Here is a 14,264-nt window from a genome sequence, read left to right as displayed (position 1 = left end):
TGGATATGTAACACAGAATTATATACCCAGAAAAACTGTCTTTTAAGAATTAAAAGTTAAATAACAAAGATGATTAAAAAGGGGAAAAGCTAAATTTTAAAACCAGCTGAACTCACAAAATAAATTCTAAAGAATATTTTTCAGGTAGGAGAGTGACTCAGAAGGAAAGTCTAAGATAGAAGAAGAAATGATGAAAAAGAAATTGTTAAACACGTAGGTAAAATTAAACACTGTCTTTTCAAAAAAGAACAATAATAGCAGACACTTACACAGCACCTGCTAACCACCAGATACAGTTCTAAACGCTCTATAGGTACTGCATTTCTCATTCAAAACCCCTGGCCTCAGGAAAAAAGTCCTTTTACTGTCCATACTTTACAGATGAGGAAACTGAGGCACAGGGAAGTTAAGCACTTTGCCCAACTTCACTCATCTGGTAGGTGGCAGAACTGGGGTTCAAACAGGCTGTAGGTTTCTAGCCCCTGTGATTAACCACTGACCTGTGTCTATTTGAAGGGGGAAATAGAAAACTAAAAAAAGAAAAAAAAAGACAATTGGGTGAAAAGAAGAATGATCAGAGCTATACCCTAAGGCCCTTATAATGTTCAGAAAGTTAAAACACTAGTTAACTTTACACTTGATTAGCTTAGGTAAGCATGGTGAATTGTAAAGGGCAATCTCTGAAAGACCAAAAACAAAGTATGCAACATCCCGGGTCACAAGACAGAAAAAATGGAGGAGGTGGGAGTGGATTCAAATCAGTCCTCTGAAAAGAGGAAAACCAAACAAAAGGCAGAATAAATGAAAACAAGAGACAGAAGTTAAATGCAAATATATTAGTCATCACAGCACATCAATGATTAAAAGACCTAGTCTTGCCAGTTCAAAGAGTATCAGATTACACCAAAGGGAAAAAAAAACCCAGAAAAACAGTTAAATGCTTTCACAAGAGACATACCCAAAACCTAAGATCAAGTTAAGAATGAAAATAAAAGGATTTTAAAGTGAGAGAGTGGCATGGACATACACACACTACCAAATGTAAAATAGATAGCTAGTGAGAAGCAGCCACATAGCACAGGGAGATCAGCTCAGTGTTTTGTGACCACCTAGAGGGGTGGGATTGGGAAGGTGGGAGGGAGGGAGATGCAAGAGGGAAGAGATATGGGGACATATGTATATGTATAACTGATTCAGTTTGTTATAAAGCAGAAACTAACACACCATTGTAAAGCAATTATACTCCAATAAAGATGTTAAAAAAATAATAATAATTTTAAAAAGAAAAGGATTTTTTTTTTTTTTTTTTTTTGCGGTATGTGGGCCTCTCACTGTTGTGGCCTCTCCCGTTGCGGAGCACAGGCTCCGGACGCACAGGCTCAGTGGCCATGGCTCACGGGCCCAGCCGCTCTGCAGCATGTGGGATCCTCCCAGACCGGGGCACAAACCCGTGTCCCCTGCATCAGCAGGCAGACTCTCAACCACTGTGCCACCAGGGAAGCCCAAAGAAAAGGATTTTTAAAAGAAGATATGTTATGTATACAGAAACGAAAAGAAAGCTAGGGTTACTCTATTAATATCAAACAAAATACATTTTAAGGCAAAAGTAGTTAACATGGAGCAAAGAAGAGACCTAGCCACAGAGTGATCAACAGTCCTATTCACCAGGTGCACATCACAACTCTAACCTGATAAAACTCAAAATGAAATAACGTTGAAATACACAAAGCAAAAAGTGATGGGGAGAAATTAGTTACCCACCATCAAAATACAAGAGTTCAATTAGCTCCCTCAATTACTTATAAATCAAGCTGGGGGGAAAAAAAAGTAAACATTTAGAAGATGTTAATGTCACAATTAACAAACTTGGTCTTAATGAACAAATAGAGAATCTTGTATCCTATTCAGAGAATGCATATTCTTCTCAAGCACAAAAGAACATTAAAAAAAATTACCATGTAAAGTTGAGTCTCAACATATTTTAAAGAATAAGTGTCAATGAAATATGACTACAAAGCTAATAAGTTAACAGCAATTACACAGGGCTTCCCTGGTGGCGCAGTGGTTAAAAATCCACCTGCCAATGCAGGGGACACAGGTTCAAGCCCTGGTCTGGGAAGATCCCACATGCCACGGAGCAACTAAGCCCGTGTGCCACAACTAATGAGCCCACGGGCCACAACTACTGAAGCCCACGCACCTAGGGCCCGTGCTCCGCAACAAGAGAGGCCACCGCAATGAGAAGCCCGCGCACCGCAATGAGAAGCCCGCGCACCGCAACAGTAACCCCCGCTCGCCATAACTAAGACCAACTAAGAGATAGCCCGCACGCAGCAACAAAGACCCAATGCGGCCACAAAAAAAAAATACCCTAAAAGTAATTACACAAATATGATCATAAAACTATATACTGGAAAATTTTAAACAAACACATTTCTAAATAACTTATAAAACAAAGAAGAAATTATAATGGAAAATGTAAAATACTCAATGTGAATTAAAATACTACATGCCAAAACTTGTCATCTACAGAAAAAGCAGTGTTTTGTGGGAAATTTATTTCCTTAAATGCTTATAACAGAAAAGAAAAAGTGTTACAAATTAAGAAGATAAGTGTTCATTTTAAAAGTACAGAATAAACCAAAGGACAGTAAAGGAAATAATAAAGATAAGAAGAGAAATTCATAAAAGAGAAAAAATAACATTAGAGAGACTAAGCAAAGTCAAATGTTGACCCTTCAAAAAAGTAATGAAAGACACAAACCTCTGGCTAGACAGATGAAGAAAAGGGAAGCACAAATAAACAATACTGGGAATGAGAAGGGGGGTAGAACTATAGATACAGCGAAGATTAAAAAGATAAAAGAATACCATCAACAATTGAATGCTTAAATATTTGATAACATGAAATGAACAAATTCCTAGGAAACATAACTTAATCAAACTAATTCAAGAAGAAAGATAAAAGCCTAAGCTGTGCCATAAACATTAAAGAAAATGACTCAGTAGTTTAAAATCATCCCACAAAGAAAACATCAAGTCCAGATATTTTCCAGATAAGTTCCACCAACATTCAAGGAAAACACCACTGCAGTATTAGATAAACTCATCCAGAGAAGAGAAAAAGTGGTAACACCCACAACTAATTCTATGAGGCTATTATACTTTGATACCAAAACCAGATATGGAGAGTACAGGAGTAAAAATTAAAGGCAACCTGGTGGCACAGTGGTCAACAATCCACCTGCCAACGCAGGGGACACGGGTTCGACCCCCTGGTCCGGGAAGATTCCACATGCCATGGAGCAACTAAGCCCATGCGCCACAACTACTGAGCCTGCGCTCTAGAGCCCACAAGCCACAACTACTGAAGCCCACGCACCTAGAGCCCATGCTCCGCAACAAGAGAAGCCACCGCAACGAGAAGCCCGCGCACCGCAACGAAGAGTAGACCCCGCTCGCCACAACTAGAAAAAGCCTGCGTGCAGCAATGAAGACCCAGCACAGTCAAAAATAAATAAATAAATGAATTTTTTTAAAAAGGGGCTCAAATGGATTGCTGAAATGCAGCCAGCAACTGAACGAGAACAGAGTCCTGGCTATTGCCCAGCCTCAGTTGGGTTCTATGGGAGGGATAACTTCCAAGTGATTCCTTCTTGGTTCCAATGGTGAGCAGGAATGCCTGACCCGCAGCCAACAGATGGACAGGGCAGACACAGAGAGCACGCCCGACTGTCCATCGAGGCCATGTCCTGGGGCAGAGGGCAGGGCAGGAAGGCAGGGGACCAGGGCTGACTGATGGCCCAGTGCCCATACAAGTGGACACATTTCCAATCCTGAACATGTGCTTAGGACTACACAGAAATGGCTGTGGGGTATTCAGTAATTTCCAACACACAAGAGAGTCCGAGCTTGGTGAGCAGCACTTACACACGTGCCTGGCCCTGAATGAATGAGTAGTCTTGGACTCAAAAGCACACTGCAGCAGGAAGCCAGGTGGGAATCATCTTACCCGTCAGGGATAGAGTGCAGAATACAGATGTCTACATCATAAAGGCCAGCGAAAGTATTTTCTTACTTTGCCAAAACTCTCACATTATGACCGTAATAACTTTTTCGGACAGAAATATTTTCATTTCCTCATAACAATGGCATTACATGCTCAATCAAGCAACAATAAACAAATATTATAAAACCTCTACCAAGTAACCAGCCTGAGACTAGATAATACAAAATTAATATAAAAATACAAGATCTGGGCTTCCCTGGTGGCACAGTGGTTGAGAGTCCGCCTAACGATGCAGGGGACACGGGTTCGTTCCCCGGTCCGGGAAGCTCCCACATGCCGCGGAGCGGCTGGGCCCGTGAGCCATGGCCGCTGAGCCTGCACGTCCGGAGCCTGTGCTCCGCGACGGGAGAGGCCACAACAGTGAGAGGCCCGCGTACCGCAAAAAAAAAAAAAAAAAAAAAAAAAATACAAGATCTGGTCCCTGACCTTAAACAGTTCACAGTCTAACTAATGGAAGCAAAACTCACAAACATGAAATAATCAGAGAACAATTAAGCGTGAAAGTGTGAGACTCTGTACGGGCTTCAACAGTCTAAGATCTCATGGAGTTGAACCAGTAGTAAAAAAGCATTTAGCCTGAAAGTCAGGAGAACCGAGTCCGTACCATGTGTGACTATCAGTGGCACAGAAAAGGAAGAACAGGCGTATTTGTGGCAGCTGACGTGTAGGTTAACCTTTCATCATGATAGCACCCAAGAGGTAGGTATTATCCCCATTCTACAAACAAGGAAACTGAGGTTCATACCTTGGGCAGGTTACTTAACCACAGTGGCCTCAGTTTTTTCACTTGTAAAATAAAGGTCTTCAAACTGGGGACGAAAAAGCACCAGAGTTTCCTGGAAGTGACTCAGAAACCTGAAGTGGGCAGGACTCTGGGGCAAACGTACCAAAGCCTCGCCTCGGGTCAACAGCAATACCCCCTTCCCCACAGAATATTTTGCTGTTATAACCTCGGCACTGAGAAGCGCACCTAGTATACAATGACCGATAGATAAAAATTCGAGGAATGAATGGATGAACAAACGGCACATCACAATGGGCTCCGAGGTGACTCTCCTTATGGTGACTCATTTCCTTATACATCTAGTTTTTGTTGTTCGTCCGAATTTCAGAGCTCTTAATCAGTGGGTTGAGGGCGGCATTCTTCCAGAGGGGATTTGTGTTTACTTCTGCCAAGCCCTTGGGCACTTCCAACCCAGATGCACTGAGATGAGCTTCCCATCTTGGGTTTTCCAGACCATGCAGATGGCATAAATTCAAATCCCAAATCCAACAAGATTCAAAAGAGACTGTTTTTTTAAAGCTAAGAAGACACCTCCTCCCTTTGTTAATGGATGTTCCCACCCCACGCATACTCCCAGACTAGCCCTTCAAAGAGGTTCAGATGAAACCGTCTCCCTGAAATCTAGGTTCCCAGAATCAGCAGAAGTCCCCTCACTGTCATGTCCCACTCTGGTTTTAGACCCTCTCTCTCTCTCTCTTAGAAACGTTTACTCCTCTTTATCTTTTTCCCCACCTGTGGGTTTCTCACTTTCTTATAATAAAGATAATAGAAGGGTGTTTGTTTTATTTTCTCCAGTATTTCTAGTGGAAGTGTTTCTAGCAGGAAGGTTTCCATAACATCTGGTCAGCTTCCATTTCCAGGAGGGGTTCACACACTACCACCTACCACCTTCCAACGTGGGTTTAGAAATCATCCCTAAGGTGAGCAAGAGCTGAAACAAGGTGAGCAGTCAAAGCAGGATATGCCCAGCGCAGGCGAAGGAAACGCGCAGGGCCACGTGAGAGGCAGCTAGGGCTGGCTGGGCAAGAGCAGGACCCAGGGTGTGGCGCAAAAGGCCTGGAGGGCACAAGACAAAACACAGGCGCTGACTTCATAATGATAAGGAGACCAATGTGAGCTTCAGAAATTAGTTCTGAAGGATGACTGGAAGAAAAAGAAAACAATGCTTATCTTTACCGGTACTTCCACCAGTTGAAAAGGACAATTTGGGAATACAACTCTGTCGTTTGTATATATAACTTATCAAAAAAATTCAAGACAAGCACACAGATATAAAGTTAATTCAAGTAGGAGATATGGCATAGGAAACCCCATGTACCGGAAATGAGATAAATGAAGTGGATGTTCCATTATTGGAAGCAAACTGTCAGTTGTGTTATGCTACTGTGAAATCATGAGATTCACAGCACAAGCCAAACCTTGTCACATTCCATATTAAGGTGCTGCTTTACAAAGGAATCTGGTTATAAAGATTGGGGAATAAGTGGACCAGCACCAAGGGCTTGGAAATGCTTATTATTTTAATTCAATTATTACTGAATGTAGTCAAGCATACTGCTTCAAGATTTTTTTATTATTTATTTTTTTTGTAATAACCATACATGGGAGATAGTCATAATTAGCAAAATGAAGCTCAAAGAAGCTGGATAAAGATCCAGTGTCACACCACCACATCTTAGCACTTACAGGCACACAACTCTGTAGCTTTTCACATAATATAACATTCTGTATATGAAATAGCTGAAAGAATTCAAAACTGAGAAAAAGCTGATATGAAATGGGATTCATCAAGGAAAGCGTCCGTGTCCCTGTAGGATCCAGATACCTGCTTCCTACAGGCGTTGTTACAGTAACACTAACAAGAATGAAAAGTGTCAGGGAAAATTCAGTTAATTCATAGGCTGAGTAAGTGTGCAAATAAAACATGAGAAAATGAAGTGCAGAATTTAAATCTCCACTATGATGCTCTCTAATCACTGGAGTAACCCTTCTTCCCAGAAAACAGCATCACCTCAAACAAAAGAGAAGACACTGGGCAGCAGGAAAAAGGATAAAGATCCAAATCCTCCCTTAAACTGCATTTCAATTAAGGGCAATAATCACAGCTGGAGATAATGAACATAAGTCTTGGGTTCGGGCAATGATTTATATCACCCAGGTTCTCAGAAGGGATTCAGAGTAATTTATCAAAAGCTTAAGCTTTCAGAAGAAACAGATCAGTTCTGTTTCCTTCAACTTCTTATACCACAACCTTAAGATCTTAAATAAAATAGTATAAGTATACCTAAATATGGAGATACTAAGCCTGGCCCAGGACTAAACAAGAAAGAAAAGTCGACTGGAGTTAGCAAGAAAAGAGGGCTGTAGTACAACAAGCGTAAACTCAAAGCAAGTACTTAATGAATAATAAACATGCACCATTGTTTTAACGAGTCTATTAAAAGCACAAATCTCTCCAGAAAGAATTTAAAGCACCTGATTAAAAAGTGCATACAAAATAAGGTTATTTATCACCTTAAAACAGTTTTAAAAGAAAAAAGTTAAGAAAAAGGAGACAAAAAATGTCAACACTGAGCACAAAAATCTTGGCCATAAGCATGCCTGCAACCAGGGCAGAAGGAGACTCAGGATGGCTTACATAAATCTTATTATCAGAAATGAGGAAACTGTCTATTACCCAGGAAAGAAACATTTTCCCTATTACTGTATTCTGAAACAATTTCAATATCAAAGCACTACAGAATGGCCATCAGATGATGGAAAAGATAATGTCTGTAACAATCTCACACAAATGCAGAAGAGGATTTACAATTATTTCCTATAGTGAAATACAAATAAAAACTTAACCTTAATAGGTACAGCAGTTTTTTGAGGGCTAGGGTACTGTGGACTGAAATGTGCTATGAGGTGAACAGAGAATGTGTCCGTCCCAGTCTTCCTAAAAAGCGTGACTTTTTTTTTTTAACATCTTTATTGGAGTATAATTGCTTTACAATGGTGTGTTAGTTTCTGCTTTATAACAAAGTGAATCAGCTATACAAATACTTATATCTCATATCTCCTTCCTCTTGCATCTCCCTCCCACCCTCCCTATCCCACCCCTCTAGGCGGTCACAAAGCACCGAGCTGATCGCTGTGCTATGTGGCTGCTTCCCACTAGCTATCTATTTTACGTTTGGTAGTGTATATATGTCCATGCCACTCTCTCACTTACTCCCAGCTTACCCTTCCCCCTCCCCATATCCTCAAGTCCATTCTCTACATCTGCGCCTTTATTCCTGTCCTGCCCCTAGGCTCATCAGAACTTTTTTTTTTTTTCCAAATTCCATATATATGTGTTAGCATACGGTATTTGTTGTTGTCTTTCTGACTTACTTCACTCTGTATGACAGACTCTAGGTCCATCCACCTCACTACAAACAACTCAATTTCATTTCTTTTTATGGCTGAGTAATATTCCATTGTATATATGTGCCACATCTTCTTTACCCATTCATCTGTTGATGGACACTTAGTGCTTCCATGTCCTGGCTATTGTAAACAGAGCTGCAATGAACATTGTGGTACATGACTCTTTTTGAATTACGGTTTTCTCAGGGTATATGTCCAGTAGTGGGACTGCTGGGTCGTATGGTAGTTCTGTTTTTAGTTTTTTAAGGAACCTCTATACTGTTCTCCATAGTGGCTGTATCAACTTACATTCTCACCAACAGTGCAGGAGGGTTCCCTTTTCTCCACACCCTCTCCAGCATTTACTGTTTGTAGATTTTTTTTTTTTTTTTTTTTTGCGGTACGTGGGCCTCTCACTGTTGTGGCTTCTCCCGTTGCGGAGCACAGGCTCCGGACATGCAGGCTCAGCGGCCATGGCTCACGGGCCTAGCTGCTCCGCGGCATGTGGGATCTTCCCGCACCGGGGCACGAACCCATGTCCCCTGCATCGGCAGGCGGACTCTCAACCACTGCGCCACCAGGGAAGCCCTGTTTGTAGATTTTTTGATGATGGCCATTCTGACTGGTGTGAGGTGATACCTCACTGTAGTGTTGATTTGCATTTCTCTAATGATTAGTGATGTTGAGCATCCTTTCATGTGTTTGTTGGCAATCTGTGTATCTTCTTTGGAGAAATGTCTATTCAGGTCTTCTGCCCATTTTTGGATGGGGTTGTTTTTTTGATATTGAGCTGCGTGAGCTCCTTGTAAATTTTGGAGATTAATCCTTTGTCCGTTGCTTCATTTGCAAATATTTTCTCCCATTCTGAGGGTACCATGTACATATGGTCACCTTATTTTTGATAAAGGAGGCAAGAATATACAATGGAGAAAAGACAGCCTTTTCAATAAGTGGTGCTGGGAAAACAGGACAGCTACATGTAATTAGAACACTCCCTAACACCATACACAAAAATAAACTCAAAATGGATTAAAGACCTAAATGTAAGGCCAGACACTATTAAACTCTTAGAGGAAAACACAGGCAGAACACTCTATGACACAAACCACAGCAAGATCCTTTTTGACCCACCTCCTAGAGAAATGGAAATAAAAACAGAAATAAACAAATGGGACCTAATGAAACTTCAAAGCTTTTGCACAGCAAAGGAAACAAACGCATGACTCTTAATCAGACTAGTTACAAATTAAGATAAGGGCCCTAAGGCTCACACTCCATCTCCCCGTTTCCCTCTGTCACCTGTGAAGTGCTGCCACTTCAGTGCCTCATCCCTTTGAGCTGATGGAAGGATTAAACGCCAGGATGGGAAAAAAAGACCCCACTATTTAGGCTGGTTCTGTAAATAAGGATATTAAAGCAAGGACTTCAGCCCAGGGAGCCCAAAGTCTTAATTAACTCTCTCAGATACCAGTAAAATTCATGGAAGCTAATGACGAAATTCCGTTTCTTTCTCCTGCCTTTTTGAATATCCTTCCCAGAACATTCCCAGGCTGAGGCAGCTAGCTAGCTCTACCAGGCCCTATGTGATCACCCATATCCCTCCCAGCCACTCGCCCAAAAACTTGGGAGCACGAAGGATTCAAAGTGGCTCTTTTTTCTCAGATATAACATATCTGCTATTTCTTCCTAAATAAAATATTTTAAGAATAAAAATCAACTAAATATATTTATCCATACATCTGTCCCTCTATTAGTTCACTGAACAAACACCTGCGGACTAAGAATGCCACCTGTCATATCAGCAAACAAAGGATGTTGCAGCCATCAAGCCATCAGCCACTACAGGCTCCCCCTTTTCCCCGCCTTCCCACAGTGAGTCCTGAGGGAACTCAGGATGGATACTGGCCCCAGATAGCTAAGGTGCATATCAAAGGAATGATTTCAATGAGCCCAGACTCTTGCACCTTTCCATACATAGAAAAGTGCTAAATTTATTAATTTGAGATGTCTGGTTTTCTTTAATTAACACTAGTATTTTGATGTTCCCACTACTCGTTTTTTGTTTTTTTGTTTTGTGGTACGCGGGCCTCTCACTGTTGTGGCCTCTTCCGTTGCGGAGCACAGGCTCCGGACGCGCAGGCTCAGCAGCCATGGCTCACGGGCCCAGCCGCTCCACGGCATGTGGGATCTTCCCGGACTGGGGCACGAACCTGCGTCCCCTGCATCGGCAGGCGGACCCTCAACCACTGCACCACCAGGGAAGCCCCCACTACTCGGTTTTTGTTGCACAAACCCCTATATATTCTGGCTCCTCCCATACCCTTGGGAGCAGTTCCTCAGAGCAATCTGAGAGGCTGTCTTCTGGCTTAAGCCCTCAGAAAATCAGCCGAATAATCCATAACTCTCAACTTCTAGGCTGAGCATTTCTTTTCAGTCAACAACTTGAGCACCTTACACCCCAGCCTCTGTGCTAAGCAGTGAAGAAACTATCAATAAAACACATCCCTGACTTTCTAACTTAGATGACAAATGACAGTGTTTCCCTCTCCCAATTTAAATGGTTAAAATGTGTACTGCACGATAAGAATGCACCTTTCAAACAGCATTAGACTGTCTCCTGCAAACCTGATAATGGCCCGGGGACTCAAATACAAAATCACCCGACTAGGGCCACTGGGCAGCTGGGCTCTCAGCTCTGTGCCCGCAGCCAGCAGGCACTGTGCCAGGAGCTTTCCTGGCTACAGAGGCACCGAGGCAGCCATTTGAGGGGGAGATCAAATCGTGCAGGGACTCTTCCTGACCATGGTTTTCTCCTTTGGTGTGAAGCAGTTTTTAATCTCACTGAAGAATTTCTGTAAGAAACTAATCTTCACTGTAAAAATAAAATCTACATTCAGGCAGCCACTTACTCCAAGAAGCCAAGAAAATGGGTTCCTGGTGAAGGAAAATGAACAAATGTTAAATAACCAGGGAGGATAAGGTGATAAATGACCAGTAGAAAGTATTAAAAATAAAAAAGCAATACCAAAAAAAAAAAAGATACAATGGCATAAAAGCATAGTACCGTGCACTTGGCATGGCTTCAATTATCCATTTTACAATGTATAACCATTCCTTTTTTTACATGCATTCCTAACACATTGGGCTTGCTACCACAAGATTAATGTTGTACCACAGTTCTAATTAAAATTCACACCAAGGTCTACCTCTCAACAACAAACATTGAAGATGATCTATAAAAGGAAATGAAGAGAGAATATATTTTTAAAATATGCCATTTTCTCACTTACTGAATTATCCATTTTGACTCCCCAGTTACTGAGAAAGCCAAACCCTTTCATCTACTGTGATGCATCTCCTGGCTGTCCACACGGTTAATGCCTCAACGTTCAGCCTGCTCATACAGAGGCATCTCCTAATTTCAAACACCGTTCTGAAGCAACAGCCCTATGTTCTGGAGAATGACTTTCTAGGTAGAGAGGTTCACATGCTAATTCCAAGCCAAGCAAGTATCCAGTGTTCACAGTTGTCTGCTGCGTCTGAGAACTTTTTGGAAGAGAACGAAGAGGTCTGCTTGCTGTATGTCTCAGCAAGAACACAGGGTAGCCCATACCATCCCAGGGGCAGGGGAAGGAGACAGGCCAGGGACACTGTCCCAGTTACGCTCGCGTCAAATGACTGGGCTGGGAGAGGGAGATTCTTCGTTTCTTCCCTTTTTAAACATAATTATCTGAAGTTAAATACTGATGAAGTCATTTGAAACTTATTTTTCCATAGTTTGAGCCATATATTAAATGAAGGCTTTCCTCACTGATGCATATAGAATATCATATACTTAGGCTAGGAAGCATCTTCTAAACATATTACTACCAAACTCTGTATTATTATCTTCCCACGACATTAAGATTAGATTATAGCAGGGACTTCCCTGGTGGTCCAGTGGTAAAGAACCTGCCTTCCAATGCAGGGGACGCAGGTTCGATCCCTGGTTGGGGAACTAAGATCCCATGTGCCGTGGGGTAACTAAGCCCGCGTGCCACAACTACAGAGCCCACGCGCTCTGGAGCCCGCGTGCCACAACTAGAGAGAGAAAACCCGCACGCCACAACTAGAGAGAAGCCTGCGCGCTGCAACGAAGAGCCCACAAGCCACAACGAAAGATTCCGCATGCCGCAACGAAGATCCCGTGTGCCGTAGCTAAGACCTGACGCAGCCAAAAATAAAATAAATTAATTAAATATTTTTAAAAAGAAGACAATAGAAAAATAAACTTAAAAAAAGATTAGATTGTAACAGAGAAAGGAAAAGAACATCTTCTATCATACCTGAGCTAAAGCATGGATATATACTAATGCAGTTTATGTGTAAATTTAACAGTATCTTTTTAAAGTTTCAACTAGATGGTAGAAAACAAACACAAGACTTAAACTCTGAACAATTATTAATTGTTCTACATTATTAAAAACTATGTCCAGTCTTCTTGACCACACCCCCTCCCAGAGTCTGTGTAAAGGAAGGCTAAACCTCACCTAACGACTCCCTAATACAGAGACTGTGACTTGGGTCTGTATCACCTAACATAGTGCCAGTAGACCCTCCAAAAGTATTTGTTCAATTAGAAGTTTAAAGGGGGGAAAAACTGAGGATCAAATAAATACTTACTGGCATCTATTAAAAAAGAAAATAGGTAGAATGATCAAAACAAATTTTCACTCCTATCAGAGCAACAGTTCTTCTAAATCCATGATGTAAAAATTTTCTCAGCCAAAAAGTATTATCAAAGTAACATCCTAGGAGAGAGTTAAGCATGTCAATAAAATCAAGCATTTCAATCAATTCAATCAACATGAGCATAAACACCGTCTTTTGGTTCTAATAATAAAAACATATTTTGGAAATGCTGCATCATTTTACATTCAAAACAAGAGGCCAAAAAAACCCCCAGTACCCTACTCTACATTGCCCCCTCCAAACACTCCAAAATGTACTATATCAAAACAACTGAAGGGAGAGATCAGGGGCTGGACTTGGCTCTTTCTTTATGAAGTTGTTGTCAATAAAATTCACTATACCATCCACCAAGACTGGACACCTTGAAGAGTCTGAAAGGAGCTGTGAAAACAGACTCTACCCTTCCCCCAGAACTTTATCTAAAATAAATACAGTGCAGTCCACTTGATTGACAATCGGCAGATTTAAGATCCCCTGAAGTTGTCACTCCACAACTGTGATGATGAATTTAGCAGGAGAGGGAGGGAGCCCACAGCTGCCTCTGCCTCTTGCTGAGAAGGCCCCAGTATAAAGGAAGTGGAGGGACTTAACAGGAATTAGAGGAGACAGGGGCTGAAAGGATGATCTCTGAGTGAAGAAAGCAGAGCTGCCTCAAGCCAAGCTTGAGATGCCCCACAGAGCCCACAAAGATGACTGCTGTCAGAAAAAGAAAACGAGGGATGTTTCTGGTGCCCACACACCGGGGACTTCTGTAGGAAGGAGTGAGTGGTTTCAGGATATGCGCATCACTGACGTGAACGCTCCACAGCTGAGACTCATCCCGAGGCGTCCTGTATAAGATCTAATGCTCAACGTGCACAGCAACTGCTTCCACACGAAAGCCAGAAGTTACCCTCCAGGCCACCAAGAGGTCAGAGCCACCGAGCCTAGTGTGACAGGAGAAACAAGATCCTACGCAGCCCACCCTGAGCTCCCCCAGACCAGGAGGGCGGCAGCAGAGGACCGGAAGGAGGAGCTGCTGCTGCCTGTGTGGCCCAGGCCAGTCCCCTCTTCTGGTGGCCCTGCTGCAAACTTCCCCGTTAGTCCACACTCTATGCGGTTAGTCTTTGTGAGTGGATTGTTCGGAACTCTGAATAAATGATCCTGACGAAGTAAAGTCAAGCATTATCACTGCTACGCAGGCGAGTCCATAAGTCCCGCACCCCACAATGGACTGGGGCTAACACACCAGCACCTGCCCCCGCACGCTTTACCGTCCACGAAGCCGTCTCCTTTCCCTGACCCTCCCTG

At 42.3% G+C, this 14,264-nt stretch overlaps 1 protein-coding gene across 8 annotated transcripts in view; it reads right to left on the bottom strand.

Moving 5' to 3' along the window:
• TULP4 (TUB like protein 4) overlaps positions 1–14,264 on the bottom strand; it is a 228,503-nt gene that overhangs the window by 186,157 nt on the left and 28,082 nt on the right. Inside the window, exon 1 of one of the 8 annotated variants that reach the window (XM_073789781.1) lies at positions 12,906–13,080. The exons of the other annotated variants lie outside the window; for them this stretch is intronic. The gene's annotated coding sequence lies outside the window, so the exon portion shown is untranslated. Of the gene's footprint in view, positions 1–12,905; positions 13,081–14,264 lie in introns of those variants that run through there. 8 annotated transcript variants of the gene reach the window in all.

The sequence above is a fragment of the Tursiops truncatus genome, chromosome 12 (assembly GCF_011762595.2).
Source record: "Tursiops truncatus isolate mTurTru1 chromosome 12, mTurTru1.mat.Y, whole genome shotgun sequence".
Taxonomy (NCBI): domain Eukaryota; kingdom Metazoa; phylum Chordata; class Mammalia; order Artiodactyla; family Delphinidae; genus Tursiops; species Tursiops truncatus.
Note: the sequence above shows the minus strand (reverse complement) of the source record. Positions and strands in the feature narration are given on the sequence as shown.